The sequence below is a fragment of the Passer domesticus genome, unplaced genomic scaffold, assembly GCF_036417665.1.
Source record: "Passer domesticus isolate bPasDom1 unplaced genomic scaffold, bPasDom1.hap1 HAP1_SCAFFOLD_241, whole genome shotgun sequence".
Taxonomy (NCBI): Eukaryota; Metazoa; Chordata; class Aves; order Passeriformes; family Passeridae; genus Passer; species Passer domesticus.
This window is the reverse complement of record NW_026990020.1, coordinates 1-12,059: the sequence shown is the minus strand read 5'-3', so window position 1 is coordinate 12,059 and position 12,059 is coordinate 1. Positions and strand designations below refer to the sequence as shown.

The window sequence follows — 12,059 nt, the reverse complement described above, 5'->3', positions numbered from 1 at the left end:
GGAGAGGTGCTCTGTCCTCTGACTGTTTTCTGTTGCCCTGTTTTGTAATTTGGTGGTATGCCCCATTTTATCCAATGGCAAAAGAATTGAAGTAGAGCAATGCAGGGTACAGAGACATGCAAAGGTGGTGCAGGAACCCAAGGATGCCAGGCTGGCTGAGTGGTCAGAGATTTGGCTGTGGGCAGGAGGGGCTGTGGGGGGCTCACTGTCAGCCTCTGAGGGGCCCTGGTTGTGCCCCCAGCCCACCCTTGGAGGTTTCTGGCACGCAAACAGGGAGAGCTGAGAGGGACTTGTCCCAGCCCCATCTGCTGCCTGGCACGCTCAAGCAGACAGGAACTGCCCCAGGGTTACTGCCAGCTCGTGTGGCAGAGAGGGAAGTGCAGCAGCCAGTGCCACTGGGCTGTCCCTGCTGGGAAGGAAGGTGCCATCCAGCACAGGAGGGGCAGGGCAGGGCATGGAAAGGTAGGCACTGCTCTGTCTCCCTGTGGAAATCAGCACAGTGCCTGTCTTTCAAAGACAGGGACCTATGTGATTCATTGGAGTTTCCTGAAAGGAAGAAGCCTCAGGGCAGAAACACCATTTCTAGAGCACTGGCAGGGCAAAAATCCCAGCGAGATGAAGACATCACAATAAACAGATGAGTGGGAGTCTGGGCCAGGTTTGCCTGTGATGGCAAGGTCCTGCACATAAAGGTGGAGGTGCAGATGGTTCCATTGTTCTACTTTGTGGGTCTTTGTAGGAACTAGAGGAATCCTCATGGAGCCAGTGAAGCACTGAGCTTGGAAAGTCATGGTTCACTGATCTTCTTTGTTGTTTTTTCTTTTTTCTTTTTCCTGTGTACAGCATCCATTTGTAACATCCTCCAAATCAGCCTCCATCCTGGCACCACTCATCATTTCATCAAAGAAGAACAAAAAGAAGTATTAGGAGACGAGAATTTAACAATAATTTCAAGATGTTATCTTCATAAGAAATTTAGAGTACAATTGTAGAGTAGGATTGTAGAGTAGGGGTGTTGAAGAGTTTTGGAGAATAGGATTATAGATTAGGATTGGATTTAAATAAAGTTTCTGGAACATCAACTCATTTAGAAGACTTAGATTTAGGCTTAGGCTTAGGCTTAGGTTTAGGCTTAGGTTTAGGTTTAGGCTTAGGCTTAGGCTTAGTACTAGGTTTAGGAGTAGGTTTAGGAGTAGGGTTACAGTTAGAGTTAGTGTTATGACTAGGTTTGGGTTTGGGTTAGGGTTAGGGTTACAACTAGTCTTAGGGGGTTAGCGTTAGGGTATGATTGCCTAATAGGTCTGCTGAGTAGGATTTGAAATTAGTAAAATTTTTAAAACCACAACTCTCCTTGTAATTTCTTTCCTTCGTACTCTGTGAATAAGCTCATGATTTCCTTGTAAATTGTCTGTTGTTTCTTAAAGGTGGAAGTCACCCCTACAGTGTCTTTGGCATATTGTGAAATTGGGGAATGCTCATCTTCATTTATCCTCTCCAGACCACTCTGCTTTTGGAATGTAACCCACTTGTCTGGTTTTGGTCAGCTGTGGTACCTCTATTTGAGGTAGAAAGGGCAATGGCATTTGCATGAAAAAGCAGTAGAGGAATGGGGCAGCCCAAATACTCTATGCGGATACAGGCTCTCTGCTGTGACTCAAGAGCATTTGAGATCCTGCCACTTGGATTTGTATCCCCAAGTGCAATCTCTTTGGCGGAAGGAGAGCCTTGCTCAAGTGAGAAAGCAGAAGGATCAGAGAGGGGGCTCGGAAAGGTCTCCTTTGGTGCAGAGCTGGCAGCGCCTGTGAGGTGAGAGCGGGCCCGGCCTTGGCCGGGGTGCAGCCCCAGCAGAGGCCTGGCAGAGCCCGGAGCAGCCTGAGCCTGGGCAGAGGCAGGCTGGAAGGAGGCCCTTGGAGCTGCAGGAGGCAGCAGCCAGGCCCTGGGTGCCTCTTCCTGGCAGCGGGCGAATCCTCCGCTCTCAGAGCCCAGGTGGCAGCTGGCTGCTCCCGAGGGGAAGCGTAGCCGTGCTGGGCACAGCCCAGACTGGAGGCATTGGCCGTCTGGAGTCTGCCCAGGAGCAGAGGAAGGCCAGGGGCAGCCCAGGGCCGGTGGCCTGGCTGAGGATTCCTACTCTTGTGCCGGCTGCCCTGTGACTCCTGGCAAAGGGCAGCAGTGTGTGCAGCACTCTGGGCAGCGGCGCAGGGAGCCGGGCTGCTGGGCAGGCTGGAGCACAGGGCAGCGTCCTTCAGGCGCGGCACTTCTGCCAGGGCAAGCCAGGCCAGCCTGAGGCACTGACAGCTTGGCAGCTCACATCTGCAGGAGCCAGTGCCTCCCACAGCTCTGCCAGGAAGCGCCTGCAGGCCTGCAGTTCTGCCCTGAGCCACAGCAAAGGTGTGAAATGCAGAGTGTTCTGCAGAAATATTCAGGGCCACCAGGCCAGCCTGCTTTGTGCTCTCTGGAGCACAGCAAGCGCTGTGCAATGCTGCTCTGAGCTGCTGGGAGAGAGGGAATTGGGGATGTGCCTGAAGTTGTACTTGAGTAGTGAACTGATTTGGAAAAGAGCTGAATAATTTCAGTAGGCAATCTGTGTTTTCCTGATTAATTTCTGAAAGAAAGTCACCATGTGTTGCACACAGGTAGGGGTATTAGGAAAGAAAGGCCTTATAAAATCAGGCCTTGCTCTGCTCAATTACCAGCTGGCCTGTTATGTCTTCTATGTGCAGCTAGCTAACTTCCCATGTGAAAAATCATAAGAATGAGTGCAGTTAACACAGCAAGCTGTTGTGGTTAGAAAACAGTTTGCATCTGTAATAAACAAGAAATATGTCCCCTGAGAGTCCACACAGGAAAAATGGAAACACCTGAGTAAAAGAGAAACTCTTAGCATGTACACACAAAAACACATTCTAAGCAATGAATGGTGTGTCAAGGAAACTACCAGGCAGTTGGAATTGAACACGAGAGCTGTGAAAAATGTATAAAAATATGTTATATGAATAAAGAATTGGCCTTCCTTGCGTGAAGAGACAGAGTCCCAGCTGCTTTATTGACACAGCAATGTGGTGTCACTCAGCAAGAGCACTTGCAGGGTGTATTAATGAAATGCTTGTGCTTGATTCCCAGAAAAGGAAGGAGAGGCGTTAAGTGTAACAAATAGGGCTTAGTCTTGTGAATTCCTTTAGCTTTAATGGGCAGTGCTGAACCCTGTATTCCCCCATTGCAGTGATTCATGTGTGCAAGTGGCTATCTTAGCCTTGAGAATAAAGACAGTGGTCCTGCTAAGAAGATAGCTGGAATGCATTGAATGGGAAGAAAGTGGTTTTAGGAGTCTCTTGACTAGCAGAGGCGAATTTGAAGATTGAGATATTTCCTAAATGACTGTGTGAGGAACAGGAGTCGTGTTGGAGTGTCAGAACCCAGGACATCCCTCTGGGTGCCCTGGATGGCTCGAGCCCTGGCAGGGGGCTCGGAGATCCTGTGAGGAAGCCAAAGACACTTGGGATTTTGATCTTAAGCCATGGAGCAAATTAACAACCTTGTATGAAGAATCCCAAGTCACAGAAGTTGAAGTAGCATAATAGTAGTTGTCACAGGGTGAAAAGTAGAATTTTGGGATTTTTAGAACAGGGGCTTGGATTCCCAAGATGGAGGAATTTGGGTGTTCCCTGTCCTTCTTCTTTCTCCTTCCTAACGTCCATGTTCTGGGTTGTGCTGGCACTCTTGGATTGGTTTAGAGTAGAAGTAGACAGTCTAACATAGGTGATAGGTATTGGAAAATAACTGTAAATAAAGTACATGTAGTTTTTAGTATCAAGAGATAGCAATTCCTCAGGGCAGGGCAGTGTGCCCTTGACAGACCTGCAGATCAGACCTCTGTGAATCTGAGAGAAAATATTTTAGATACTAGATAATGAACAATCTTGTGAATCAGAGCCAAAGAATTCCGACTCTTCCTTTGACCATCGGGCAGGGAAAAGGGACACTTGGATCATCCTGACAGTAGGAAACCCAAGATCCGAGGTCCTGCCATATTTGATCCATGTTTGAGCAGGTTGACAAGACAATGAAGAAAAGTGTATTGTTTAAAGGGGGGAACTTGACCCTTGAAAGAGAAAGAATGTATTGGTGAGTGGGTCAGCAGTTCAGCCTTGAAAGGGGAACAATGCATCATGGAGCCCTTGTTGGCAGGGAGTCATGGAGTATGGTGAGCCATGGTGGCCTCATCTCACACGCCGGCCGTGTGTGAGCTGATGCTGTAACTGGGAAAATCCCACTCCTGAGCAGGAGATAGAAGGCCTGGTTCTGGGGTGGAGGGGTGAGAAGGATGAGATGCACACCGTTTTGATCCAGGGGATGTCCTGGAAGTGCACTGCCTACCTGTGCCTCCTACCGAGCACCACGCTCCTGCTCCTTCTCCCGCTCAGCGGATTTTTGGTATCCAGGGGTTGGTATGTATTATTTGCTACTGCAGCTAATGGAATGAATTTGCTTTGCAAGCCCAGTTGTCTTTTAGTTATTTTCTGCATGGGTCTCCTCCTGAACCTGTGGGTCTCCTCCTGAACAACCACCAGGGACCTACAGGACACTCCTACTCTGATGTCAATAAATTCTGAGAAGAGGTTTAAATATGTCAAATAAAGTGGAGTAATGTTTAGCCTGTGAGTTTCAGCAAAGTATTGAATATGTCTTAGTTCCATGGATACAAACTAGTAAGTCAGATTGCTGGGAGTGCAGGTATTAAGGAAGTGATTCCCTACACACCCAACACTGAAACAAAGTATTGCTTTCTTTCTAACCCTGAGCTGGCAGCAGGGATCAGGCCCTGCTTGGTAACCTTTCATTTTGGCAACTTCTGTTAGCAGGTAAGAAAGGTCCCAATGAAACCTTTTCCAGCTGTTTCCCTCTGGTTTCTCTTCTTAGGCTCCAGAGCTCTTTGCTGCAGGTGTCCTGGGTGTGTGCAGAGCAGAGGAGCCCCACAGAACCCTTGGTTCCCCACAAGTTGTCCTGCCTTGTTCCCAGGTGTGCCCAGCTGTGGCAGGAGGAAGAGCCCGCAGCGCAGAGGGCACCGTGCCCTGCCCAGCCGGGGCTCCCTGGCACAGAGCAGCAGCAGCGCCAGCGCCGTTCAACCCGCTCCTGCCTTGCCTTCCCCTGGCACACAGAAGCCTCTGGAAATCAGCACCTCCAGTCACATTCCCAGCTTGGAGCAGCTGCTGCTGCTGGGCAGATGCTGCCAGTGTGACTGCTTCCAAAGGGGACTAAAGGCAGAGATGTACATGCACAGGAGCCCTGGGCATGTCCGATAAACGTGCAAATATATGGGGAGATTTGTTAGCAATTATTTCAGCTGTTCTGCCAACAGTGGCTTCTCTCCTGGCTCTGTGTGTTACAGATGAGTAACATAATGGTTGGCTCTCACAATTAAGAGATAGATATTATATGGATGTAAAAATATAAAGTGATGTTATCGTAATATATCCTCCCATTGTCCTCTTTCCCCTCCCCCTTGTAATAACCTTGGTAGTCAGGGCATTTGGGGAGGGCTGGCTTGTGAGCAGGAGGCGAGGTGTAAAACACCTGACGTCCAATCAAGATGTAAGAAAGTAATCTCCAGCAATGGATAGCAGAGAAAGAGTTGACTGACCAAACTTTTGGAGGGGCTAAGGCTATCAAAGGCAGAGTATCTCTTTTGTAGATGAGGATGTGGCTGCAAGTCACAGAGACTGCCAGTTCTGAACATTTTTCCTTGTTCAGTCCTTTGTTAAGGTTTAATAAACCTTTAAAATGTTCAAAGTGAGAGTCGTTTCTCACATGTGCAATGCTGTGGGCCATTTTCTCGATCTGGTTTCCTTTACATGGGTCCCATCTGAGTGCTCACTTGGGCTACAGGCTGAAGGTGCTTGGGGCACTCTTGGAGTTGCTCTTGGATCCCTTGAACAATGGGGTTTGGCCCGGGAGGGCAATTTGTGCTGCTTTGTGGCAGAGGAGAACTTCCCAGGCTATTTTGTGTTTGCTGTGGGGAAGGTTGGTTATTGCTTTGCATAAAGTCACAGACCAGCATAGAGCGTTTGCTTTGTGATGTCAGGGCATGGTTGCCACGTCACAGTGGTGACATGAGAAGGTTGCCTTGGTGCACGGAAGGCCTCAGTGTCAGAGCAGCCCTAGGGCTTGCTCAGAGCAGGAGCACCCTGCGCCTTGAGGCATTTGTCAGTGGGCAGCTGCACACTGACAGGAGCCTTGTTTGTTCTAGTGTTGGAGCACAGTGTGCAAACTTGCACGGCAGTGCTACAATGATTCAGCAGCTTGCTGCTGCAGTGGTTACTGTTTATGGCGTGACTTATTCCGGCTATTTTCTGACTCACCTGGCACGTAAGTAGAGATTTCCCCTCTACTTAGGCTAGGGTGTAACATAACCTGGCTTTTGTATGTCTTCCTGCTCCTTCTTAGTGACTGAGCTGATTTAGAAACAGAAAGAGCATTAGGATGCCACTGGTTTAATAAAGCTCCTGTCAATTTGTTCAGCTAAAAAGGGGGTGTCTGTAGCCACAGGGGCAGCATTGCCAGGGAACCTGCAGGGGTTCCCTTCCCTCCCTGGGAGAGTCTGTGGCAACAGGGTCTGTCATTTCCTCAATTTGCTGGGACAAACAAGACAGCTTTGAAACTGTAGACTGGGAGAACTTCTCGGAAGGCCTTCTAAAAACTCTGTTGTTCCCAGTTGCAGTTGTTCCCAGAATTCAGGGAAAGCTTCTTTCTTTCTAAATTTGGTCATGAAAGAATTTGATTGTCTAACTTGACCCTTTACCTAGTGCTAAAAGAGTGATTCCCTTTGCAAAGAAGTGCAAACTCCAAACCAGTGAGTGTCTCCTCCTGAGCCCTGCAGCTGCTGCTGTGCTGTTTCACAATAGAACAGCCAAAGCTCAGAGGAATTTTGGGGAAGCTTTACTGGGCAACTGTTTACAGCAAGTTAATGAGAATTAGTGCATGCAACTGATTTTTTTTAAAAAGCACCTGAAGGAGAGGATTTTAGAAGCTATTTTAAGTGTTTACTAGAACAGGAATATTGAGTGTTAAAGAAGAATTTGTATTTTCTTGATCGTGTTTGTATTCTTTTGCTGACTAAAGAGGTTGAAGTGTAGGCACAAGCAAGAACATTGTCCTGATCTCTTGGTGGCTTTGTGAATGAAATGTGTCTCCTGGAGGGATGTGAAAGGGAAAATAAGCTCTGTTTGGATTGACCTCTTGTGTGGGATTCACCAGGCCAGGAACTTTTCTCACAGCATCTGATTCATTTTCCCTGCCCACTACAGGTCACATAAAACATGTATTCAGTGGAGCTGCTCCTGAGGTGAGTGAGAAAGGAAGATTTCATGTTCCTCCTATTTAAAAATTCCGGAGCGAGCTGTCACCTTGACTAGACACAGAAGAGTATAGAGGGCCAGCAAGGACGGCCAAAAGAAAATCCAGAGAGAAACGCCCAAAGAAAATAATTCCCATGACTTCAACAACAACAACAACAACAACAACAACAACAACAAAAAGGAGTGGATATTTCCTAATTTCAATCTCAGAAATCTGAAGAAAGAGAACTGAAGAATTTCCATAGATACCCATATGACAGTGCTCAGCACAAGGGCTGCTGCCCTGCCAAACCTGCCCTCAGTGCATCCAAGTGCTTTAGACACTGGAGTGGCTCACTTGCATCCTGGGGCTTGTAGGTGTTTTTGGTATGCCAGGAGGAGAAGCCCTCTTCTTTTTGTCTTTCTCCAGCCAGCAAGGGGGCTTCTGCACAACATCTCCTGCCCTTTTCCAGCACTGGATGGGATTCTGCCCAGTTCTGGTTTTCCCTGTCTGCTGCAGCAATAGCAACAATGTTGCTGGCTCTTTCCTACTTGTCCATTTCTGAGCTTGCAAGAAATGAAAGTTCTGTTTTACAGCTACAATGTTGCTTGCTGATAGCAGCCAGGAAGGAATATCAAATTCATAGCCATATAGTGTTGAACTGGCCCATTTTAATTAATTAATTACTCCCACCCAAAAGTGATCCACTTCACACCCCAGGGGTTTTTTATTTCTTGGCAAACCCTTGTCTGGAGAGAGCACATCCCCTGCAGCAGCAGTCATCCTGGCTGGTTTGCAGGGGACAGTCTACAACAGCAGGTGCTGTTGCTCTTTCAAAAGCTGACATGCCTTTCCTTAGAAAGGTCCTGCTCTGCAAGTGTTGCAGCAGCAAGCTCTTCCTCTCAGTGGCACTGTCTTCTGCCATTACTCCCCATTCCCCTGGGGAAAGGGAATCTTTTAGAGCGGTTTCCTTTCTTTTGTGATGAAATCACATCACTTAGTTTTGCTCTCCTGTTTCTGTTTTCTCTCTCAGTGCCTGAGAGGACTGGATTTTCTTCACTCAAACCACATGATCCACCGAGGTCTGAAGAGCTGCAACATCCTTCTCGGAACCAATGGCTCTGTCAAGCTGGGTCAGTGTATTCTTGGTCAAGTGCAGCATTCCAGGGATGTGGGTGTGGGGCTGCTTGGAGTGACTGCCAGCTCCCCAGAAATGGTGCTGGTGGCAGTGCAGGGACCCCTCTGTGAGCTGGTGACATGGTTGCAATGTGCACAGAGGCATGACAAGGAACCACAAGCAGTCAACAGTGGCATTGGCTTGTGTGTCCTTTCAAGAGGGAGGGAGCTACAAGTCTAAAGCTTCAGATAAAAAGGCTACTGATGGAGGTAGTGTAAAAAAATGATGAGGTTTTTTTGAAATGGACAATTCCTTATTTCCTTGTGTTATATATAAAAAATGAAAAATAGCCAATTTTGATAAAAAAATTAAAAATAAAATTTATTTCGCGACCGTAATACATTCCCGACAGCCACCAATCAATCAGACAGCGTACCACCCCCGGGAGGTGAGCCGGGTGGACGTGAGATTGGTCTCGCTAGCACCAAATTCTCCTTGCCCACACTGGCTGCTCCAAGGTAGCAGTTCTTATAAGATTTTGCCGCGGCAGAGTCTCTTTCTCTCCTTCTAAGTTCTGCATATTCAAGTTGGTTTCATTCTTCGGTTCGGGCTGCACAAAATCTTCGTCTGGGAATAGAATAATACATTTCCTCGATTCCCGGAATCTGGCATTCAGATGGAAGGTGTTGATGGCTTTGGTCATCTCAGATAGGTACCTCGTCTGGGCCATCATCGCTTGGGCATCACTGGGTGCATGCTTCTGTGAATGCCCATCTCCTGTGCAGCCCAGGTTGTATTTTGCATGTAAATGTGGGGATGCCACTCTGCCCATCTGCCGTGGTTTCGCCATCCTGGGGAAGATGTGTACCGGCCGTTTATTTTACACATATATATTTCATACATCTTTTACTTCCACAAATTACTAACCATATTTCTAACACTCGGCTAAAGCCCTGAGGAAATAGAGCAGGGACAGATTTCCAGCAGATGACACAGTGCATTCTTAGACTGAGAGTGGGGAATTTTTTTGCTTATTTTCCTAAATGGAGCTGGCTTTGATGGTTTGTTGTTTTCTCCACAGCTGACTTTGGCCTCTTTGCTCAGCTCACTCCTGAGCAGAGTAGACAAAGCTCCGTGGCCAGCACTTCTGGGTGGATGGCACCTGAAGTGGTGACAGGTCAACCATATGGCCCCAAAGTGGACATATGGTCTTTTGGAATCGTGGGCATTGAAATGGTGGAACGAGAAGCTCCTTACTGGAAAGAAACTTCTGGCATGGTAAGGAGCAAATACTGACTGATCCCTCTGTCTTTCTCACCTGTCCCGTGTCCTGTGTGCCACTGGACAAAATCACATTGCCATCTGCTGGCACCACTTCCACCAAGATCCCCTCCTAAAAATGTCCCTGCAGCACATCAGCATCTGCTGTAGCTTTGGTTGCATCAGAAGGGAAGTGGCAGTTCAGAAACCTAAGCAGTTCAAACACCTAACCAGTTCAGGAACCTGCCATTTAGGCCTCCAGCCATGCCTGGCATTTCTCATTTGCTTTTTGAACAGTGTTGGAGCTCTGTCTCTGAAGGACAAAAAATTTTCAGTGGAATGGTTGGATGTGTGATAAATACCCTTCAAAATGGAGGTTCAATCATCCTAGTTTCAATTGTACAGCAAAAGAAAACTGGAAATTGAAAAGGAAGAGAAAATAGATAAGAAAAAAAGGAAAAAGAAGAGAAAAAAATAAAAGAAACAGACAGAAAAAGAAAAAGAAAAAGAAAAAGAAAAAGAAAAAGAAAAAGAAAAAGAAAAAGAAAAAGAAAGAGAAAAAGAAAATGAAAAAGAAAAAGAAAGAAAAAACAAGACAAAGAGAAAGAGAAAAAGAAAAAGAAAATGAAAAACAAAATGAATAAGAAAAAGAAAAAGAAAAAGAAAGAGAAAGAGAAAGAGAAAGAGAAAGAGAAAAAGAAAGGGAAAGAGAAAAAGAAAGAGAAAAAGAAAAAGAAAATGAAAAGAAAGAGAAAGAGAAAAAGAAAGAGAAAAAGAAAAAGAAAATGAAAAAGAAAAAGAAAGAAAAAGAAAAAGAAAAAGAAAAAGAAAAAGAAAGAGAAAGAGAAAGAGAAGAAGAGAAAGAGAAAGAGAAAGAGAAAGAGAAAAGAAAAAGAAAGACAAAGAGAAAGAGAAAGAGAAAAAGAAAGAGAAAGAGAAAGAGAGAGAGAAGATAAAGAGAAAGAGAAAGAAGGAAAGAGAAAGAGAAAGAGAAAGAGAAAGAGAAAGAGAAGAGAAGAGAAGAGAAAGAGAAAGAGAAAGAGAAAGAAAAGAAAATGAAAAAGAAAAAGGAAGAGAAAAATAGAAAGAGAAAAGAAATAGAAAGAGAAAGAGAAAGAAAAGAAAATGAAAAAGAAAAAGGAAGAGAAAAATAGAAAGAGAAAGAGAAAGAGAAAGAGAAAGAGGAAGAGAAAGAGAAAGAGAAAGAGAAAGAGAAAGAGAAAGAGAAAGAGAAAAAGAAAGAAAAGAAGAAATGAAAAAGAAAAAGTAAGAGAAAAAGAGAAAGAGAAGAGAAATAGAAAGAGAAAGAGAAAGAGAAAGAGAAAGAGAAAGAGAAAGAGAAAGAGAAAGAGAAAGAGAAAGAGAAAGAGATAGAGAAAGAGAAAGAGAAAATGAAAAACAAATAGAAAAAGAAAAAGAAAAAGAAAAAGAAAAAGAAAAAGAAAAAGAAAAAAGAAAAAGAAAAAGAAAAAGAAAAAGAAAAAGAAAAAGAAATAGAAAAAGAAAGAGAAAGAGATCATGAGAAAGAAAAAGAAAGAGAAAAGAAAAAAAAAGAAGAAAGAGAAAGAGAAAGAGAAAGAGAAAGAGAAAGAGAAAGAGAAAGAGAAAGAGAAAATGAAAAAGAAAAAGAAAGAGAACAAAGAAAATGAAATAGAAAAAGAAAGAGAAAAGAAAAAAAAAAGAAAGAGAAGAGAAAGAGAAAGAGAAGAGAAAGCGAAAGAGAAAAAGAAAATGAAAAAGAAACTGAATAAGACGAAACAAAGAAAAAGAAAAAGAAAAAGAAAAAGAAAAAGAAAAAGAAAAAGAAAAAGAAAAAGAAAAGAAAAAGAAAAATAAATGAAATAGAAAAAGAAAGAGAAAGAGATCATGAGAAAGAAAAAGAAAGAGAAAAGAAAAAAAACGAAAGAGAAAGAGAAAGAGAAAGAGAAAGAAAGAGAAAGAGAAAGAGAAAGAGAAAGAGAAAGAGAAGAGAAAGAGAAAATGAAAAAGAAAGAGAAAAGAAAATGAAATAGAAAAAGAAAGAGAAATCGAAGAGAAAAAGAAAAGCAAAGAAAGAGAAAAGAAAAAGAAAGAGAAAGAGAAAGAGAAAGAGAAGAGAAAGAGAAAGAGAAAGAGAAAGAGAAAGAGAAAAAGAAAAAGAAAAAGCAAAAGCAAGAGAAAGAGAAAGAGAAAGAGAAAGAGAAAGAGAAAGAGAAAGAGAAAGAGAAAGAGGAAAAGAAAGAGAAAGAGCAAAAGCAAAGAAAAAGAGAAAAAGAAAAAGAAAGAGAAAAAGTAAAAGAGAAAAAGAAAAAGAAAAAGCAATAGAAAAGAGAAAAAGAAAGAGAAAAGAAAAAAAGCAAAAGAAAAGAAA

The 12,059-nt window shown here is 44.3% G+C and overlaps 1 long non-coding RNA gene across 2 annotated transcripts; it reads left to right on the top strand.

Annotated features, from left to right (window-relative positions):
• Window positions 1–6,096: 6,096 nt before the first annotated feature.
• Window positions 6,097–10,193, top strand: LOC135292227 (uncharacterized). Of its 2 annotated transcripts, XR_010354696.1 has the most exons (4): window positions 6,097–6,363; window positions 7,302–7,339; window positions 8,366–8,465; window positions 9,531–10,000. It is a non-coding gene; the product is annotated as an uncharacterized LOC135292227 (long non-coding RNA). The 2 variants fall into 2 exon arrangements; XR_010354695.1 differs by lacking the exon at window positions 6,097–6,363 and adding an exon at window positions 10,007–10,193 and having other exon boundaries at window positions 6,401–8,465; window positions 9,531–9,727.
• Window positions 10,194–12,059: the final 1,866 nt, after the last annotated feature.